The sequence below is a fragment of the Pungitius pungitius genome, unplaced genomic scaffold (genome assembly GCF_949316345.1).
Source record: "Pungitius pungitius unplaced genomic scaffold, fPunPun2.1 scaffold_29, whole genome shotgun sequence".
Classification (NCBI taxonomy): domain Eukaryota; kingdom Metazoa; phylum Chordata; class Actinopteri; order Perciformes; family Gasterosteidae; genus Pungitius; species Pungitius pungitius.
The window spans coordinates 104472-116702 of record NW_026909812.1 but is presented as its reverse complement, the minus strand read 5'-3'; the positions used below and the strand labels follow the sequence as shown (position 1 = coordinate 116702).

The 12231-nt window shown below is 43.2% G+C and overlaps 25 non-coding genes across 25 annotated transcripts; all 25 read left to right on the top strand.

Moving 5' to 3' along the window:
• The first annotated feature begins 112 nt into the window (after positions 1-112).
• On the top strand, positions 113-231 carry LOC134111216 (5S ribosomal RNA). The gene has a single exon (XR_009944598.1). It is a non-coding gene; the product is annotated as a 5S ribosomal RNA (ribosomal RNA).
• A 339-nt stretch (positions 232-570) lies between these two features.
• On the top strand, positions 571-689 carry LOC134111195 (5S ribosomal RNA). Its single transcript, XR_009944577.1, has one exon. It is a non-coding gene; the product is annotated as a 5S ribosomal RNA (ribosomal RNA).
• Positions 690-1033: 344 nt separating this feature from the next.
• Positions 1034-1152, top strand: LOC134111215 (5S ribosomal RNA). The gene has a single exon (XR_009944597.1). It is a non-coding gene; the product is annotated as a 5S ribosomal RNA (ribosomal RNA).
• A 397-nt stretch (positions 1153-1549) lies between these two features.
• On the top strand, positions 1550-1668 carry LOC134111602 (5S ribosomal RNA). The gene has a single exon (XR_009944946.1). It is a non-coding gene; the product is annotated as a 5S ribosomal RNA (ribosomal RNA).
• Positions 1669-2007: 339 nt separating this feature from the next.
• On the top strand, positions 2008-2126 carry LOC134111601 (5S ribosomal RNA). The gene has a single exon (XR_009944945.1). It is a non-coding gene; the product is annotated as a 5S ribosomal RNA (ribosomal RNA).
• Positions 2127-2520: 394 nt separating this feature from the next.
• On the top strand, positions 2521-2639 carry LOC134111600 (5S ribosomal RNA). The gene has a single exon (XR_009944944.1). It is a non-coding gene; the product is annotated as a 5S ribosomal RNA (ribosomal RNA).
• A 394-nt stretch (positions 2640-3033) lies between these two features.
• On the top strand, positions 3034-3152 carry LOC134111043 (5S ribosomal RNA). The gene has a single exon (XR_009944426.1). It is a non-coding gene; the product is annotated as a 5S ribosomal RNA (ribosomal RNA).
• A 339-nt stretch (positions 3153-3491) lies between these two features.
• On the top strand, positions 3492-3610 carry LOC134111420 (5S ribosomal RNA). The gene has a single exon (XR_009944803.1). It is a non-coding gene; the product is annotated as a 5S ribosomal RNA (ribosomal RNA).
• A 396-nt stretch (positions 3611-4006) lies between these two features.
• On the top strand, positions 4007-4125 carry LOC134111599 (5S ribosomal RNA). Its single transcript, XR_009944943.1, has one exon. It is a non-coding gene; the product is annotated as a 5S ribosomal RNA (ribosomal RNA).
• Positions 4126-4464: 339 nt separating this feature from the next.
• LOC134111597 (5S ribosomal RNA) lies at positions 4465-4583 on the top strand. The gene has a single exon (XR_009944941.1). It is a non-coding gene; the product is annotated as a 5S ribosomal RNA (ribosomal RNA).
• Positions 4584-4977: 394 nt separating this feature from the next.
• Positions 4978-5096, top strand: LOC134111596 (5S ribosomal RNA). The gene has a single exon (XR_009944940.1). It is a non-coding gene; the product is annotated as a 5S ribosomal RNA (ribosomal RNA).
• A 394-nt stretch (positions 5097-5490) lies between these two features.
• On the top strand, positions 5491-5609 carry LOC134111042 (5S ribosomal RNA). Its single transcript, XR_009944425.1, has one exon. It is a non-coding gene; the product is annotated as a 5S ribosomal RNA (ribosomal RNA).
• Positions 5610-5948: 339 nt separating this feature from the next.
• Positions 5949-6067, top strand: LOC134111418 (5S ribosomal RNA). Its single transcript, XR_009944801.1, has one exon. It is a non-coding gene; the product is annotated as a 5S ribosomal RNA (ribosomal RNA).
• Positions 6068-6463: 396 nt separating this feature from the next.
• On the top strand, positions 6464-6582 carry LOC134111595 (5S ribosomal RNA). The gene has a single exon (XR_009944939.1). It is a non-coding gene; the product is annotated as a 5S ribosomal RNA (ribosomal RNA).
• Positions 6583-6921: 339 nt separating this feature from the next.
• On the top strand, positions 6922-7040 carry LOC134111594 (5S ribosomal RNA). The gene has a single exon (XR_009944938.1). It is a non-coding gene; the product is annotated as a 5S ribosomal RNA (ribosomal RNA).
• Positions 7041-7434: 394 nt separating this feature from the next.
• LOC134111417 (5S ribosomal RNA) lies at positions 7435-7553 on the top strand. Its single transcript, XR_009944800.1, has one exon. It is a non-coding gene; the product is annotated as a 5S ribosomal RNA (ribosomal RNA).
• A 396-nt stretch (positions 7554-7949) lies between these two features.
• LOC134111593 (5S ribosomal RNA) lies at positions 7950-8068 on the top strand. Its single transcript, XR_009944937.1, has one exon. It is a non-coding gene; the product is annotated as a 5S ribosomal RNA (ribosomal RNA).
• Positions 8069-8407: 339 nt separating this feature from the next.
• On the top strand, positions 8408-8526 carry LOC134111587 (5S ribosomal RNA). Its single transcript, XR_009944931.1, has one exon. It is a non-coding gene; the product is annotated as a 5S ribosomal RNA (ribosomal RNA).
• Positions 8527-8920: 394 nt separating this feature from the next.
• On the top strand, positions 8921-9039 carry LOC134111592 (5S ribosomal RNA). The gene has a single exon (XR_009944936.1). It is a non-coding gene; the product is annotated as a 5S ribosomal RNA (ribosomal RNA).
• Positions 9040-9378: 339 nt separating this feature from the next.
• Positions 9379-9497, top strand: LOC134111576 (5S ribosomal RNA). The gene has a single exon (XR_009944920.1). It is a non-coding gene; the product is annotated as a 5S ribosomal RNA (ribosomal RNA).
• A 394-nt stretch (positions 9498-9891) lies between these two features.
• Positions 9892-10010, top strand: LOC134111591 (5S ribosomal RNA). The gene has a single exon (XR_009944935.1). It is a non-coding gene; the product is annotated as a 5S ribosomal RNA (ribosomal RNA).
• A 394-nt stretch (positions 10011-10404) lies between these two features.
• Positions 10405-10523, top strand: LOC134111590 (5S ribosomal RNA). The gene has a single exon (XR_009944934.1). It is a non-coding gene; the product is annotated as a 5S ribosomal RNA (ribosomal RNA).
• Positions 10524-10862: 339 nt separating this feature from the next.
• LOC134111416 (5S ribosomal RNA) lies at positions 10863-10981 on the top strand. The gene has a single exon (XR_009944799.1). It is a non-coding gene; the product is annotated as a 5S ribosomal RNA (ribosomal RNA).
• A 396-nt stretch (positions 10982-11377) lies between these two features.
• LOC134111589 (5S ribosomal RNA) lies at positions 11378-11496 on the top strand. The gene has a single exon (XR_009944933.1). It is a non-coding gene; the product is annotated as a 5S ribosomal RNA (ribosomal RNA).
• A 339-nt stretch (positions 11497-11835) lies between these two features.
• Positions 11836-11954, top strand: LOC134111057 (5S ribosomal RNA). The gene has a single exon (XR_009944440.1). It is a non-coding gene; the product is annotated as a 5S ribosomal RNA (ribosomal RNA).
• The last annotated feature ends 277 nt before the right edge of the window (positions 11955-12231 follow it).

The following is a 12231-nucleotide window of genomic DNA, read 5'->3' as shown; positions in this document are numbered from 1 at the left end:
TCAGGCTTTAGGAACCTCTCTTGCCAATGCTAAGAACTGCTTCAATTTTAGAAAAAGAAACTTCTGATTATCTTTGACACGTTTTAAAGGATTAGGAAAAAGATGAAAAGCAGCTTACGTCCATACCTCTCTGGTTCCGCCCGATCTCGTCTGATCTCGGAAGCTAAGCAGAGCAGGGCCTGGTTAGTACCTGGATGGAAGACCGCCTGGGAATCCCAGGTGCCGTAAGCTTTTTCACTTCTCTCTCTGAAAGCCGCCCAGCGCCGTAGATTGTACACCTACACAATTGTAAAAAAAAATTCACATTGTAGAAGAGATGCAATAGGAAGAAGATGAAAGGTGGCTTACGTCCGTACCATCGTCAGGCCATTTGAGGTGGCGGGGACTGCAATGGCCATTCACCGATTGGCTGGGACTCCTGGGCGGGTCTTCTCTAGTCCATCCAATTTTCGGCATGGGATGTCACAGCCTTCTTTGCATACCCTTATTTAACCCACACAAAGATGCCAACGGCTGGCGTGTCATAATTCATTGACGCATTATAAAGGATTAGGAAAAAGATAAAAAGCAGCTTACGGCCATACCTCTCTGGTTCCGCCCGATCTCGTCTGATCTCGGAAGCTAAGCAGAGCAGGGCCTGGTTAGTACCTGGATGGAAGACCGCCTGGGAATCCCAGGTGCCGTAAGATTTTTCACTTCTCTCTCCGAAAGCCGCCGAGCGCCGCAGATTGTACACCTGTTTTAACGTTGGATATGAAAGGAAATTAGACAATATTATCCGAAATGATTCCGTTTCATGATTGCTAAATTAGTGTTGGTCAACATTTACGATTGGCATACTGTTGTTTGTAATTTAGCCGTTGAAATACAGGTGCTAACCCAACATGTTAGAATTGCCAGTGAAGAAAAGTAAAGTTACCTTCAGGCTTTAGGAACCTCTCTTGCCAATGCTAAGAACTGCTTCAATTTTAGAAAAAGAAACTTCTGATTATCTTTGACACGTTTTAAAGGATTAGGAAAAAGATGAAAAGCAGCTTACGTCCATACCTCTCTGGTTCCGCCCGATCTCGTCTGATCTCGGAAGCTAAGCAGAGCAGGGCCTGGTTAGTACCTGGATGGAAGACCGCCTGGGAATCCCAGGTGCCGTAAGCTTTTTCACTTCTCTCTCCGAAAGCCGCCCAGCGCCGTAAATTGTACACCTACACAATTGTAAAAAAAATTTCACATGGTAGAAGAGATGCATGTTTATTGTTGTTTTAACGTTGGATATGAAAGGCATTTAGACAATATTATCAAACATGATTCCGTTTCATGGTTGCTAAATTAGTGTTGATCAACATTTAACAATTGGCATACTTTTGTTTGTAATTTAGCCGTTGAAATACAGGTGCTAACCAAACATGTTAGATTTACCAGTGAAGAAAAGTAAAGTTCCCTTCAGGTTTTAGGAACCTCTCTTGCCAATGCTAAGAACTGCTTCAATTTTAGAAAAAGAAACTTCTGATTATCTTTGACACGTTTTAAAGGATTAGGAAAAAGATGAAAAGCAGCTTACGGCCATACCTCTCTGGTTCCGCCCGATCTCGTCTGATCTCGGAAGCTAAGCAGAGCAGGGCCTGGTTAGTACCTGGATGGAAGACCGCCTGGGAATCCCAGGTGCCGTAAGCTTTTTCACTTCTCTCTCTGAAAGCCGCCCAGCGCCGTAGCTTGTACACCTACACAATTGTAAAAAGTTGATCACATTGTAGAAGAGATGCAATAGGAAGAAGATGAAAGGTGGCTTACGTCCATACCATCGTCAGGCCATTTGAGGTGGCGGGGACTGCAATGGCCATCCACCGATTGGCTGGGACTCCTGGGCGGGTCTTCTCTAGTCCATCCAATTTTTGCCATAGGATGTCACAGCCTTCTTTGCATACCCTTATTTAACCCACAAAAAGATGCCAACGGCAGGCGTGACATAATTTTTTGACGCATTATAAAGGATTAGGAAAAAGATAAAAAGCAGCTTACGGCCATACCTCTCTGGTTCCGCCCGATCTCGTCTGATCTCGGAAGCTAAGCAGAGCAGGGCCTGGTTAGTACCTGGATGGAAGACCGCCTGGGAATCCCAGGTGCCGTAAGCTTTTTCACTTCTCTCTGAAAGCTGCAGAGCGCCGCAGATTGTACACCTACAAATTACAAAAAGTATATCACATTGTTGAAGAGATGCATGTTTATTGTTGTTTTAACGTTGGATATGAAAGGAAATTAGACAATATTATCCAAAATGATTCCGTTTCATGATTGCTAAATTGGTGTTGATCAACATTTTATGATTGGCATACTATTGTTTGTAATTTAGCCGTTGAAATACAGGTGCTAACCAAACATGTTAGATTTACCAGTGAAGAAAAGTAAAGTTCCCTTCAGGTTTTAGGAACCTCTCTTGCCAATGCTAAGAACTGCTTCAATTTTAGAAAAAGAAACTTCTGATTATCTTTGACACGTTTTAAAGGATTAGGAAAAAGATGAAAAGCAGCTTACGGCCATACCTCTCTGGTTCCGCCCGATCTCGTCTGATCTCGGAAGCTAAGCAGAGCAGGGCCTGGTTAGTACCTGGATGGAAGACCGCCTGGGAATCCCAGGTGCCGTAAGCTTTTTCACTTCTCTCTGAAAGCTGCAGAGCGCCGCAGATTGTACACCTACAAATTACAAAAAGTATATCACATTGTTGAAGAGATGCATGTTTATTGTTGTTTTAACGTTGGATATGAAAGGCATTTAGACAATATTATCAAACATGATTCCGTTTCATGGTTGCTAAATTAGTGTTGATCAACATTTAACAATTGGCATACTTTTGTTTGTAATTTAGCCGTTGAAATACAGGTGCTAACCAAACATGTTAGATTTACCAGTGAAGAAAAGTAAAGTTCCCTTTAGGTTTTAGGAACCTCTCTTGCCAATGCTAAGAACTGCTTCAATTTTAGAAAAAGAAACTTCTGATTATCTTTGACACGTTTTAAAGGATTAGGAAAAAGATGAAAAGCAGCTTACGGCCATACCTCTCTGGTTCCGCCCGATCTCGTCTGATCTCGGAAGCTAAGCAGAGCAGGGCCTGGTTAGTACCTGGATGGAAGACCGCCTGGGAACCCCAGGTGCCGTAAGCTTTTTCACTTCTCTCTCTGAAAGCCGCCCAGCGCCGTAGCTTGTACACCTACAAAATTGTAAAAAGTTGATCACATTGTAGAAGAGATGCAATAGGAAGAAGATGAAAGGTGGCTTACGTCCATACCATCGTCAGGCCATTTGAGGTGGCGGGGACTGCAATGGCCATCCACCGATTGGCTGGGACTCCTGGGCGGGTCTTCTCTAGTCCATCCAATTTTCGCCATAGGATGTCACAGCCTTCTTTGCATACCCTTATTTAACCCACACAAAGATGCCAACGGCAGGCGTGACATAATTTTTTGACGCATTATAAAGGATTAGGAAAAAGATAAAAAGCAGCTTACGGCCATACCTCTCTGGTTCCGCCCGATCTCGTCTGATCTCGGAAGCTAAGCAGAGCAGGGCCTGGTTAGTACCTGGATCGAAGACCGCCTGGGAATCCCAGGTGCCGTAAGCTTTTTCACTTCTCTCACCGAAAGCCGCCGAGCGCCGCAGATTGTACACCTACAAATTACAAAAAGTATATCACATTGTTGAAGAGATGCATGTTTATTGTTGTTTTAACGTTGGATATGAAAGGCATTTAGACAATATTATCAAACATGATTCCGTTTCATGGTTGCTAAATTAGTGTTGATCAACATTTAACAATTGGCATACTTTTGTTTGTAATTTAGCCGTTGAAATACAGGTGCTAACCAAACATGTTAGATTTACCAGTGAAGAAAAGTAAAGTTCCCTTCAGGTTTTAGGAACCTCTCTTGCCAATGCTAAGAACTGCTTCAATTTTAGAAAAAGAAACTTCTGATTATCTTTGACACGTTTTAAAGGATTAGGAAAAAGATGAAAAGCAGCTTACGGCCATACCTCTCTGGTTCCGCCCGATCTCGTCTGATCTCGGAAGCTAAGCAGAGCAGGGCCTGGTTAGTACCTGGATGGAAGACCGCCTGGGAATCCCAGGTGCCGTAAGCTTTTTCACTTCTCTCTCTGAAAGCCGCCCAGCGCCGTAGCTTGTACACCTACACAATTGTAAAAAGTTGATCACATTGTAGAAGAGATGCAATAGGAAGAAGATGAAAGGTGGCTTACGTCCATACCATCGTCAGGCCATTTGAGGTGGCGGGGACTGCAATGGCCATCCACCGATTGGCTGGGACTCCTGGGCGGGTCTTCTCTAGTCCATCCAATTTTTGCCATAGGATGTCACAGCCTTCTTTGCATACCCTTATTTAACCCACAAAAAGATGCCAACGGCAGGCGTGACATAATTTTTTGACGCATTATAAAGGATTAGGAAAAAGATAAAAAGCAGCTTACGGCCATACCTCTCTGGTTCCGCCCGATCTCGTCTGATCTCGGAAGCTAAGCAGAGCAGGGCCTGGTTAGTACCTGGATGGAAGACCGCCTGGGAATCCCAGGTGCCGTAAGCTTTTTCACTTCTCTCTGAAAGCTGCAGAGCGCCGCAGATTGTACACCTACAAATTACAAAAAGTATATCACATTGTTGAAGAGATGCATGTTTATTGTTGTTTTAACGTTGGATATGAAAGGAAATTAGACAATATTATCCAAAATGATTCCGTTTCATGATTGCTAAATTGGTGTTGATCAACATTTTATGATTGGCATACTATTGTTTGTAATTTAGCCGTTGAAATACAGGTGCTAACCAAACATGTTAGATTTACCAGTGAAGAAAAGTAAAGTTCCCTTCAGGTTTTAGGAACCTCTCTTGCCAATGCTAAGAACTGCTTCAATTTTAGAAAAAGAAACTTCTGATTATCTTTGACACGTTTTAAAGGATTAGGAAAAAGATGAAAAGCAGCTTACGGCCATACCTCTCTGGTTCCGCCCGATCTCGTCTGATCTCGGAAGCTAAGCAGAGCAGGGCCTGGTTAGTACCTGGATGGAAGACCGCCTGGGAATCCCAGGTGCCGTAAGCTTTTTCACTTCTCTCTGAAAGCTGCAGAGCGCCGCAGATTGTACACCTACAAATTACAAAAAGTATATCACATTGTTGAAGAGATGCATGTTTATTGTTGTTTTAACGTTGGATATGAAAGGCATTTAGACAATATTATCAAACATGATTCCGTTTCATGGTTGCTAAATTAGTGTTGATCAACATTTAACAATTGGCATACTTTTGTTTGTAATTTAGCCGTTGAAATACAGGTGCTAACCAAACATGTTAGATTTACCAGTGAAGAAAAGTAAAGTTCCCTTTAGGTTTTAGGAACCTCTCTTGCCAATGCTAAGAACTGCTTCAATTTTAGAAAAAGAAACTTCTGATTATCTTTGACACGTTTTAAAGGATTAGGAAAAAGATGAAAAGCAGCTTACGGCCATACCTCTCTGGTTCCGCCCGATCTCGTCTGATCTCGGAAGCTAAGCAGAGCAGGGCCTGGTTAGTACCTGGATGGAAGACCGCCTGGGAACCCCAGGTGCCGTAAGCTTTTTCACTTCTCTCTCTGAAAGCCGCCCAGCGCCGTAGCTTGTACACCTACAAAATTGTAAAAAGTTGATCACATTGTAGAAGAGATGCAATAGGAAGAAGATGAAAGGTGGCTTACGTCCATACCATCGTCAGGCCATTTGAGGTGGCGGGGACTGCAATGGCCATCCACCGATTGGCTGGGACTCCTGGGCGGGTCTTCTCTAGTCCATCCAATTTTCGCCATAGGATGTCACAGCCTTCTTTGCATACCCTTATTTAACCCACACAAAGATGCCAACGGCAGGCGTGACATAATTTTTTGACGCATTATAAAGGATTAGGAAAAAGATAAAAAGCAGCTTACGGCCATACCTCTCTGGTTCCGCCCGATCTCGTCTGATCTCGGAAGCTAAGCAGAGCAGGGCCTGGTTAGTACCTGGATCGAAGACCGCCTGGGAATCCCAGGTGCCGTAAGCTTTTTCACTTCTCTCACCGAAAGCCGCCGAGCGCCGCAGATTGTACACCTACAAATTACAAAAAGTATATCACATTGTTGAAGAGATGCATGTTTATTGTTGTTTTAACGTTGGATATGAAAGGCATTTAGACAATATTATCAAACATGATTCCGTTTCATGGTTGCTAAATTAGTGTTGATCAACATTTAACAATTGGCATACTTTTGTTTGTAATTTAGCCGTTGAAATACAGGTGCTAACCAAACATGTTAGATTTACCAGTGAAGAAAAGTAAAGTTCCCTTCAGGTTTTAGGAACCTCTCTTGCCAATGCTAAGAACTGCTTCAATTTTAGAAAAAGAAACTTCTGATTATCTTTGACACGTTTTAAAGGATTAGGAAAAAGATGAAAAGCAGCTTACGGCCATACCTCTCTGGTTCCGCCCGATCTCGTCTGATCTCGGAAGCTAAGCAGAGCAGGGCCTGGTTAGTACCTGGATGGAAGACCGCCTGGGAATCCCAGGTGCCGTAAGCTTTTTCACTTCTCTCTCTGAAAGCCGCCCAGCGCCGTAGCTTGTACACCTACACAATTGTAAAAAGTTGATCACATTGTAGAAGAGATGCAATAGGAAGAAGATGAAAGGTGGCTTACGTCCATACCATCGTCAGGCCATTTGAGGTGGCGGGGACTGCAATGGCCATCCACCGATTGGCTGGGACTCCTGGGCGGGTCTTCTCTAGTCCATCCAATTTTTGCCATAGGATGTCACAGCCTTCTTTGCATACCCTTATTTAACCCACAAAAAGATGCCAACGGCAGGCGTGACATAATTTTTTGACGCATTATAAAGGATTAGGAAAAAGATAAAAAGCAGCTTACGGCCATACCTCTCTGGTTCCGCCCGATCTCGTCTGATCTCGGAAGCTAAGCAGAGCAGGGCCTGGTTAGTACCTGGATGGAAGACCGCCTGGGAATCCCAGGTGCCGTAAGCTTTTTCACTTCTCTCTGAAAGCTGCAGAGCGCCGCAGATTGTACACCTACAAATTACAAAAAGTATATCACATTGTTGAAGAGATGCATGTTTATTGTTGTTTTAACGTTGGATATGAAAGGAAATTAGACAATATTATCCAAAATGATTCCGTTTCATGATTGCTAAATTGGTGTTGATCAACATTTTATGATTGGCATACTATTGTTTGTAATTTAGCCGTTGAAATACAGGTGCTAACCAAACATGTTAGATTTACCAGTGAAGAAAAGTAAAGTTCCCTTCAGGTTTTAGGAACCTCTCTTGCCAATGCTAAGAACTGCTTCAATTTTAGAAAAAGAAACTTCTGATTATCTTTGACACGTTTTAAAGGATTAGGAAAAAGATAAAAAGCAGCTTACGGCCATACCTCTCTGGTTCCGCCCGATCTCGTCTGATCTCGGAAGCTAAGCAGAGCAGGGCCTGGTTAGTACCTGGATCGAAGACCGCCTGGGAATCCCAGGTGCCGTAAGCTTTTTCACTTCTCTCACCGAAAGCCGCCGAGCGCCGCAGATTGTACACCTACAAATTACAAAAAGTATATCACATTGTTGAAGAGATGCATGTTTATTGTTGTTTTAACGTTGGATATGAAAGGCATTTAGACAATATTATCAAACATGATTCCGTTTCATGGTTGCTAAATTAGTGTTGATCAACATTTAACAATTGGCATACTTTTGTTTGTAATTTAGCCGTTGAAATACAGGTGCTAACCAAACATGTTAGATTTACCAGTGAAGAAAAGTAAAGTTCCCTTCAGGTTTTAGGAACCTCTCTTGCCAATGCTAAGAACTGCTTCAATTTTAGAAAAAGAAACTTCTGATTATCTTTGACACGTTTTAAAGGATTAGGAAAAAGATGAAAAGCAGCTTACGGCCATACCTCTCTGGTTCCGCCCGATCTCGTCTGATCTCGGAAGCTAAGCAGAGCAGGGCCTGGTTAGTACCTGGATGGAAGACCGCCTGGGAATCCCAGGTGCCGTAAGCTTTTTCACTTCTCTCTCTGAAAGCCGCCCAGCGCCGTAGCTTGTACACCTACACAATTGTAAAAAGTTGATCACATTGTAGAAGAGATGCAATAGGAAGAAGATGAAAGGTGGCTTACGTCCATACCATCGTCAGGCCATTTGAGGTGGCGGGGACTGCAATGGCCATCCACCGATTGGCTGGGACTCCTGGGCGGGTCTTCTCTAGTCCATCCAATTTTTGCCATAGGATGTCACAGCCTTCTTTGCATACCCTTATTTAACCCACAAAAAGATGCCAACGGCAGGCGTGACATAATTTTTTGACGCATTATAAAGGATTAGGAAAAAGATAAAAAGCAGCTTACGGCCATACCTCTCTGGTTCCGCCCGATCTCATCTGATCTCGGAAGCTAAGCAGAGCAGGGCCTGGTTAGTACCTGGATGGAAGACCGCCTGGGAATCCCAGGTGCCGTAAGCTTTTTCACTTCTCTCTGAAAGCTGCAGAGCGCCGCAGATTGTACACCTACAAATTACAAAAAGTATATCACATTGTTGAAGAGATGCATGTTTATTGTTGTTTTAACGTTGGATATGAAAGGAAATTAGACAATATTATCCAAAATGATTCCGTTTCATGATTGCTAAATTGGTGTTGATCAACATTTTATGATTGGCATACTATTGTTTGTAATTTAGCCGTTGAAATACAGGTGCTAACCAAACATGTTAGATTTACCAGTGAAGAAAAGTAAAGTTCCCTTCAGGTTTTAGGAACCTCTCTTGCCAATGCTAAGAACTGCTTCAATTTTAGAAAAAGAAACTTCTGATTATCTTTGACACGTTTTAAAGGATTAGGAAAAAGATGAAAAGCAGCTTACGGCCATACCTCTCTGGTTCCGCCCGATCTCGTCTGATCTCGGAAGCTAAGCAGAGCAGGGCCTGGTTAGTACCTGGATGGAAGACCGCCTGGGAATCCCAGGTGCCGTAAGCTTTTTCACTTCTCTCTCTGAAAGCCGCCCAGCGCCGTAGCTTGTACACCTACACAATTGTAAAAAGTTGATCACATTGTAGAAGAGATGCAATAGGAAGAAGATGAAAGGTGGCTTACGTCCATACCATCGTCAGGCCATTTGAGGTGGCGGGGACTGCAATGGCCATCCACCGATTGGCTGGGACTCCTGGGCGGGTCTTCTCTAGTCCATCCAATTTTTGCCATAGGATGTCACAGCCTTCTTTGCATACCCTTATTTAACCCACAAAAAGATGCCAACGGCAGGCGTGACATAATTTTTTGACGCATTATAAAGGATTAGGAAAAAGATAAAAAGCAGCTTACGGCCATACCTCTCTGGTTCCGCCCGATCTCATCTGATCTCGGAAGCTAAGCAGAGCAGGGCCTGGTTAGTACCTGGATGGAAGACCGCCTGGGAATCCCAGGTGCCGTAAGCTTTTTCACTTCTCTCTGAAAGCTGCAGAGCGCCGCAGATTGTACACCTACAAATTACAAAAAGTATATCACATTGTTGAAGAGATGCATGTTTATTGTTGTTTTAACGTTGGATATGAAAGGAAATTAGACAATATTATCCAAAATGATTCCGTTTCATGATTGCTAAATTGGTGTTGATCAACATTTTATGATTGGCATACTATTGTTTGTAATTTAGCCGTTGAAATACAGGTGCTAACCAAACATGTTAGATTTACCAGTGAAGAAAAGTAAAGTTCCCTTCAGGTTTTAGGAACCTCTCTTGCCAATGCTAAGAACTGCTTCAATTTTAGAAAAAGAAACTTCTGATTATCTTTGACACGTTTTAAAGGATTAGGAAAAAGATGAAAAGCAGCTTACGGCCATACCTCTCTGGTTCCGCCCGATCTCGTCTGATCTCGGAAGCTAAGCAGAGCAGGGCCTGGTTAGTACCTGGATGGAAGACCGCCTGGGAATCCCAGGTGCCGTAAGCTTTTTCACTTCTCTCTGAAAGCTGCAGAGCGCCGCAGATTGTACACCTACAAATTACAAAAAGTATATCACATTGTTGAAGAGATGCATGTTTATTGTTGTTTTAACGTTGGATATGAAAGGCATTTAGACAATATTATCAAACATGATTCCGTTTCATGGTTGCTAAATTAGTGTTGATCAACATTTAACAATTGGCATACTTTTGTTTGTAATTTAGCCGTTGAAATACAGGTGCTAACCAAACATGTTAGATTTACCAGTGAAGAAAAGTAAAGTTCCCTTTAGGTTTTAGGAACCTCTCTTGCCAATGCTAAGAACTGCTTCAATTTTAGAAAAAGAAACTTCTGATTATCTTTGACACGTTTTAAAGGATTAGGAAAAAGATGAAAAGCAGCTTACGGCCATACCTCTCTGGTTCCGCCCGATCTCGTCTGATCTCGGAAGCTAAGCAGAGCAGGGCCTGGTTAGTACCTGGATGGAAGACCGCCTGGGAATCCCAGGTGCCGTAAGCTTTTTCACTTCTCTCTCTGAAAGCCGCCCAGCGCCGTAGCTTGTACACCTACAAAATTGTAAAAAGTTGATCACATTGTAGAAGAGATGCAATAGGAAGAAGATGAAAGGTGGCTTACGTCCATACCATCGTCAGGCCATTTGAGGTGGCGGGGACTGCAATGGCCATCCACCGATTGGCTGGGACTCCTGGGCGGGTCTTCTCTAGTCCATCCAATTTTCGCCATAGGATGTCACAGCCTTCTTTGCATACCCTTATTTAACCCACACAAAGATGCCAACGGCAGGCGTGACATAATTTTTTGACGCATTATAAAGGATTAGGAAAAAGATAAAAAGCAGCTTACGGCCATACCTCTCTGGTTCCGCCCGATCTCGTCTGATCTCGGAAGCTAAGCAGAGCAGGGCCTGGTTAGTACCTGGATCGAAGACCGCCTGGGAATCCCAGGTGCCGTAAGCTTTTTCACTTCTCTCACCGAAAGCCGCCGAGCGCCGCAGATTGTACACCTACAAATTACAAAAAGTATATCACATTGTTGAAGAGATGCATGTTTATTGTTGTTTTAACGTTGGATATGAAAGGCATTTAGACAATATTATCAAACATGATTCCGTTTCATGGTTGCTAAATTAGTGTTGATCAACATTTAACAATTGGCATACTTTTGTTTGTAATTTAGCCGTTGAAATACAGGTGCTAACCAAACATGTTAGATTTACCAGTGAAGAAAAGTAAAGTTCCCTTCAGGTTTTAGGAACCTCTCTTGCCAATGCTAAGAACTGCTTCAATTTTAGAAAAAGAAACTTCTGATTATCTTTGACACGTTTTAAAGGATTAGGAAAAAGATGAAAAGCAGCTTACGGCCATACCTCTCTGGTTCCGCCCGATCTCGTCTGATCTCGGAAGCTAAGCAGAGCAGGGCCTGGTTAGTACCTGGATGGAAGACCGCCTGGGAATCCCAGGTGCCGTAAGCTTTTTCACTTCTCTCTCCGAAAGCCGCCCACCGCCGCAGATTGTACACCTTCACAATTGTAAAAAGTATTTCACATTGTAGAAGAGATGCAATAGGAAGAAGATGAAAGGTGGCTTACGTCCATACCATCGTCAGGCCATTTGAGGTGGCGGGGACTGCAATGGCCATCCACCGATTGGCTGGGACTCCTGGGCGGGTCTTCTCTAGTCCATCCAATTTTCGCCATAGGATGTCACAGCCTTCTTTGCATACCCTTATTTAACCCACACAAAGATGCCAACGGCAGGCGTGACATAATTTTTTGACGCATTATAAAGGATTAGGAAAAAGATAAAAAGCAGCTTACGGCCATACCTCTCTGGTTCCGCCCGATCTCGTCTGATCTCGGAAGCTAAGCAGAGCGGGGCCTGGTTAGTACCTGGATGGAAGACCGCCTGGGAATCCCAGGTGCCGTAAGCTTTTTCACTTCTCTCACCGAAAGCCGCCGAGCGCCGCAGATTGTACACCTACAAATTACAAAAAGTATATCACATTGTTGAAGAGATGCATGTTTAGTGTTGTTTTAACGTTGCATATGAAAGGAAATTAGACAATATTATCCAAAATGATTCCGTTTCATGATTGCTAAATTAGTGTTGATCAACATTTTACGATTGGCATACTATTGTTTGTAATTTAGCCGTTGAAATACAGGTGCTAACCAAACATGTTAGATTTACCAGTGAAGAAAAGTAAA